Below are 6,674 nucleotides of genomic sequence, written 5' to 3' on the forward strand. Positions count from 1 at the left end.
GGGAGCCCAGGCTAGGGTGGAGGCGCGCCGGAGCCGGGCCGGCAGCGCTGGCGAGGAGGTTGGGGTGTTGTGTTTCCACTGTAACTATAATTAGGCGGATTCAGTGTTTATTTAGGCTGAGAGCTGTAAGATAAATGACAGCTTCGAAGATGCTTTTCAACACTTCATAAATCACCCATCCGCCTGGGCAGTTTGCGGCTGCCATGTCTCGGTTCTCCCTCCGCGCGCTCCCTGTCCCCCCACTCACCTCGGAAGAGGGCACACCCGGGGACGACTCCGGAGCTGTCACCACAAAGGGCAGGAGGGCAAAGGGGAAATGATGTCTGTGCTTCCCAGAGCCCGCAGCGCCCCGGAAGGGTACGGGGCAGCCGCCAGGAAAGCTGTCAGGAGACGCTTCCTCCCGAGGTGGTCCCGGCGGCCAAGTGGGGCTCTGTTGACGGGCAGGCTTGCCCTCCTCTGGGAGAATATGGTCTCTAATCGGCTCTAATTCAAGCTCTCTTCCCTGTGTCCTGATGACACATCTGCAGATTTACAGGGGACGTTTGAGAAATATTTATAGTACCAGGACCGTTCTTTACCCTCCTGTGACTGTCTGCGCCTCTCGGGGGCTCAGAGTGGAAGGGCCCATGCCCTTTCCCATGGGAGAGTGCCTTCTTGGAGAGGGTTGTGGACAGCAGGCCTGTCTCCCAAAGGGAGTTCGGGACTCCCTGGTCATTAGGAAGGGGAAAGATCTGGATGGTAACCCACTCTGCCTAGCCAGGCCTGGGTCCCATCAGTTCCCTTCGCAGGAAAAGGGAGCTGGGTTTGGGGAGTCCAGCGTTGGGCCTATCAGGCTTTGACTAGAAGTATCTAAACAGACCCAATGCAGAGGTGATTAACCCAACAGGGACCTGAATATTATTAACCCAACAGGGACCTGAATATTATTAACCCAATGCAGGGAAACTGGATTTGGGGAAATTAGTCTCGTGTAAAAATAACAAGTTAGCCTTCAGCAAACAATAGCCTTATAATCTTCTTATGAGACCCATGATGCCAGGTTAGATCATTCATGGTTTGGGGAGGTCCAGCCAAGCCATCAAGGAAATGGATTCCTGGATTCAGACATTAAAGTACTGCTGAAATGGGGAGGGGCACCACACCACCACTGTTCTTTTCCCTATGCCCAGACCTCCCCAAAAGATCTGCATTACCCAGAGAGCAGAGCCATCTTCCCACATGGAATGTGTGCCTACTGATATGTCAGGCACTATGGCCCCTGGGTTCTGTGGATATGATCCTCACCGCCCATGCCATGTCTCTAGGCCAGAATTCACCCAGCAAAGGAGTATATAGGCCAAATTCTGGCTTCAGAGATTGAAAGATTATCTATTGACATTTGTATTTGGTAGGGCACGAAAGAGGTTTTTTTTTTCTCCCACAAGGAAACCAAGCCAAGAGAACAGATGCAGTGGATCAAGTCCCCAATTCAGAGGCTCTGAGTCGTTCTGTTAGTTTTGGATAACCCTGGGAGCTGTGTCAGGGTTTCATTGATCTCTTCATTTATTCAGCACCTATGACACACATTCTCTGTGCTAGGCACTGTGCTAGGTGTTGAAAATACAATAATGAATGTTTCTTCAGCTTCTACTCTCATATAAGAGATGGGAATAAAACAAATAATTACAAACAGCTATAGTGGAGATGTGTATAAAATAAGATGGTGTCTCATACCTACTTAGCAAGGGTGATTCTTCTGTCAGGAAATGAGTCCAGTTCTCCATAGCGGGGCATTGCTGAAGTCTGAGTAAAGCTGTTAAAAACAAACAAACAAAAACTATAGAGCCATGGTTGAGAGCATGGACTTTGCAGTGAGTTTGAATATTTGAGTTTGAATTCCAACTCTGCCACTTACTGATTACGGGATCTTGGCCAAGTTGTTTGACTTCCTTGTACCTCTTCTGTAAAATGGGAATAATAACTGTTGTTGTTATTATTGTTATGTTCACCTCATAGGATTGTAGTGAAGATTAAGTGAGAGGGCCAGGATTACACGCCTGTAATCCCAGTACTTTGGGAGGCCAAGGCGGGTGGATCACCTGAGGTCAGGAGTTCGAGACCAGCCTGGCCAACATGGCAAAACTCCATCTCTACTAAAAATACAAATATTAGCCAGGCATGGTGGCAGGCACCTGTAATCCCAGCTACTTGGGAGGCTGAGGTAGGAGAATCACTTGAACCCAGGAGGTAGAGGTTGTAGTGAGCTGAGATCATGCCATTGTGCTCCAGCCTGGGTGACAAGAGCAAAACTCCATCTCAAATAAATTTTTAAAAAGATTAAATAAGAGAATGTGTATAAATGCTTACCTGTTATGTCATAAATGCTCCATACTGTAAATGTTAGGAAAAGGAAGGAAGGAAGGAAAGAAGGAAGGAAGGGAGGGAGGGAAGGAGGGAGGGAGGGAAGGAAAAAGAGAGAAAGAGAAAGGAATGCCTCTGTATGTAGGAACTAGGAAAAAAATGTTCAAGTCTCCTGAATAAGAGAGAAGTAACTCTTACACAGTCACTGCCATCTTCTCCATAGTTTCTAAGCCTTCTATTGTGAATTGGGAGGATTCGACTCTAATTCCAGGTTTTCCATTAGCTGGTAATATGCCCTTGCTCAGTCTCTGGGCTTCCATTCCTCATTTGTAAAAGGAAAGGGGCAAACTCCCTTCTACAGTATTTTCACTTTTAACATTTTATGGCTCTGTTCAAGAAGGCACACAAACTTTTGGAGGTGTGGATATGTTTATGGCATTGATTATGGTGAAGACTTCACAAATATACAACTAATCAAGTGGTACATATTAAATATGTCCAGCTTTTTGTATGTCAATCATGCCTTAATAAGGTGTTTTTAAATGCACACCAAAATATAAACAGTTAGGTATATTAATAATTTTACAAATCAATTAACAAAATGCATTGCTGCAACAGTTTCTAAGCAATGTTCTATCACTGATAAATGTCCTATGTGGTGCTCAAAATGATGACATATCAGCTGTCCTCAGTCCTATCAAATATCCTTGTGATACTATTAACAGCACAGCAACCACACTGAGGCTGTAGCAATGTCAAGGTTGAAGGGGTCAAATTTCCAAACCCAAGATTATTTTGAAAAATTTCCCCAAGCCCAAGACACTCAGAAGAAGCACTTAGATCTATTTACTTTCCAAAAAGTGGATCTCTCTGATTAATTCATCCTTGTCCTATCAACCTTCCTTACTCATTCATATATATATATATATATATATATATATATATATATATATACACTAAATATTTCCCATATGCCAGACACTGGCTAGACACTTAGGATAAAAACAAATATTAGTATGATTCCTTCCCTCGAGCTGTGTATTGTCTTTTAAAGGGAGATATATGAAGACATATCAAATAAATGCAATAAAATGCTGTTAGTTTTGTGACAGAAGTCTGCATAGGGAACACTGGGGTGCCAAGGAGGAAGTGGTCGCTTCTCTCCCATGCCTACATGGTTCTCTGCACACTATTGGTGTCCCATATGTGTTGGATGCATGAATGAACCAGCAAATAGTTTGGAGTAGAAGATCTAAGTAGGAGGAATAGTAGGAAGGGAAATAAACCTACTTGCCCCTGGCAATACTATGAGACAAACAAACCAGTTAAAGGAAATAGGAATGGGGTTATATATCCCTGCAAACAACCCCTGGGAGCTAGCATATCTAACAGATATACCCTGAAGCTGGTACTCTCTTATTTTAATTTTTTTTTAAGTTAAATAAATGAGTCAGGGTCTCACTATGTTACCCAGGTTGGTCTCAAACACCTGGGCTCAAGTGATTCTCCCCTCTCAGCCTCCCAAAGTGCTTGGGTTACAGGCATGAACCACCACTCCCTGACTGGTACTGTCTCAGACATGAGCCACCACTCCCAGCCTAGTACTCTCTCCCTTTCTGATTTAACTCTTAGAAAATCCCAAGGCTAGATTTCCTAGCCAAAACAAGTTGAGCAGGGTAGGGGCAAAGGGAGGGCTTTCTCCCACCCATAGCAGAAGAGCTGAATCTCTGCCTACCCACATCATTATATAGAAGGAAAAAGTCATTGTGCTGACTTCCAAAGAGTTGGACAAGAATGACCCAAACCTCTCCAATCTTCATATGATCAAAGGCCACACTGTGTCTTGTTGCATGTAGGCTTCCCTCACTCTGCAGTTTAGGATCTGATGCACACAAAGGAAGATAAAATTATAGACTTCTCTGTCTGATGGCTCACAGACTTCACCAGACACAAAGAGTGCTGGATGACAATATGTGGGTAAAGCAACAAAACCAGCCCAACCCAGGTAGAAGAACCACCAAATATGTGCCCAGTCAGGGAGAGTAAGGATTGACAGCTTCCTTTATAGTATATTCCTTCCATTTATATTTTGGCATGAGATGCTAAAATGCAAGGAGGAGTGGAATTGCTGTCAAATTTACTCATGAGATCCATCTTCATAACCCAGATCTTCAGAAAACTTCTTGCAGCATAATAATTCAACTCTCCTCAGAACTTTGCTTCATTTCTGCTCTCTCGGGGAAGCAAGCAAAGAAAAGTAGACATTTCCCACTCAGCCCTCTCTCCGTTTGATGCACTGAGAGCCCCTCCCTGGTTAACTTCAGGTTTTTCCCCTCAGCGATGGGAAAGCCCCAAACGTTAGCAGATGTTAACAGGCAGACCCCAGTTACTGTCACCCAACAATCTTCTTCTGCTGACCTCTGGCTCCAAACTGGGTTCAGTCTATGCTCTTGACTTTTCCCACACTCCCTGCTTCCAGTCAAAGAAAATGCAGCAGAGCCTGTTTTCCAGTGTAAGCAAGTATATTCCACACTCATCCACTTCAGGTTTTGCAGCTCCTGGTTTGAGCCCTGCTTGGGAGATAGATAGACACAGACAATAGAATTTGTTTTGAAAATCTGCCCTTCGAGTTAAAAAGATGGTGTCACTAATTCTTGTCTGGAGGACCTGTAATTTGAATGTTTCTCCAGAACTAGAGAGAGAAGTCATGAAGACCCAGAACACTTCTTTACCAGTGTGCCTTGGTAATCAGACGGAGAGCTTTTGCTAATGCTAGGTAATTCTATTTGGCTCAACAAACATTTGTTGCATGCCTACTAAATGCCAGGCATTGTGACAGGTGCTGGCAATTATTGCTAACAGCCTGTGCTAGTGAAGTATTTGGCCAGGGTTAGAGATGCTGTTAGGTGGCTGGAGGGGAAAAAAAAAAAAAAAAAAAAGGACTGAAGGGAGAACTGAACTCATCATGATAGCTTATCCTCCTTCAGACAGCTTCTTACACTACTTCAGGTGAGAAAAACAATCAGCAGCACAAAGGGGTCATATCTCAAGATAAGACATTTGCATTGAGTTAGCTACTTTGTCTCTGCTTCTGAATCATGGCAGAGCTTGGCATCTGGAGTCAAAAGAGCTGAGCTCAGATTCCAACCTCTCCATTCAGTTGTGTGAGCATGGGCAAGTCACTTGACCTCTGAGCCTTGGTTTCCAGTGATATGAATTTGAAATAAAAATACTTGTCCTACTCTGGTTTCTCTTCAGATTGTATGGATCTTTAATCTTTTACTAAAGATTTCCATGGAGAGGAACAACTCTGAGTCTTAAACCAATTTTTTGAGGCTTGCTTTTTAGTAGGGATTATATATAAAAAAAATACTTTCCCTGTCTGGATCATTCGAGGTCAGGAGTTTGAGACCAGCCTGGCCAACATGGTGAAACTCTATCTCTACTAAAAATACAAAAAATTAGCCAGGCCTGGTGGCAGGTGCCTGTAATCCCGGCTACTTAGGAGGCTGAGGCAGGAGAATCGCTTGAACCTGGGGGGCGGAAGTTACAGTGAGCTGAGATCACAGCACTGCACTCCAGCCTGGGTGACAGAGCAAGACTCCACCTAAAAACAAAACAACAACAACAAACTTGCCCTGTCTACCTCATAGGTAGAAGAATCAGGTGAGATAATGTAACGTGGACCAGTGCTTCCTGAACTTTAATGTACGTATGAATCACCAGGGGATGTTGTTAAATTGCAGACTGTGAGTCAGTAAGTCTGTGTGAATCTGAGATTATGCACCTCTTTTGTTTGTTTTTTGAGATGAAGTCTCATTATGTTGCCCAGGCCGGAGTGCAGGAGTGCGATCACAGTTCATTGCAGCCTCGACCTCCTGAGCTCAAGCAGTCTTCCTGCCTCAGCCTCCTGAGTAACTGGAACTACAGGCCTGTGCCACCACATCCAGCTAATTTTTTTTAATTAATATTTGTAGAGACGAAGTCTTGCTATGTTGCTCAGGCTGGTCTTGAATTCCTGGGCTCAACTGATACTCCCTGCTCATCTTCCCAAAGTGCTGGAGTTACAGGCATGAGCCACCAAGCCTAGCGTGCACGTCTAACAAACTCCCAGGTGATGTGGCTGAGGATGGCCTGGGGATCACGCTTTGAGTAGCAAGCTATGGACTGTTCACTGGTCATATGGAAAGGATGATGACACTGATGAGGACCACCAGCTACATAAACCTCCAAAACTCATTCAGAATTCAACAGAGCCCATGAAGTGACCAGAGCTCTGTTAAACAGCCACTGTGTGGTCAACAGAAGAAATTTATGTCATGATCTTTGCTTAT

General features: G+C 44.4%; 1 non-coding gene across 1 annotated transcript; it reads left to right on the forward strand.

Moving 5' to 3' along the window:
• The first annotated feature begins 5,578 nt into the window (after positions 1–5,578).
• Positions 5,579–5,694, forward strand: LOC135271006 (U5 spliceosomal RNA). Its single transcript, XR_010339160.1, has one exon. It is a non-coding gene; the product is annotated as a U5 spliceosomal RNA (small nuclear RNA).
• The last annotated feature ends 980 nt before the right edge of the window (positions 5,695–6,674 follow it).

This window comes from Aotus nancymaae, unplaced genomic scaffold (genome assembly GCF_030222135.1).
Source record: "Aotus nancymaae isolate 86718 unplaced genomic scaffold, 86718_ANA_hifiasm-v0.15.2.pri h1tg000072l, whole genome shotgun sequence".
Taxonomy (NCBI): domain Eukaryota; kingdom Metazoa; phylum Chordata; class Mammalia; order Primates; family Aotidae; genus Aotus; species Aotus nancymaae.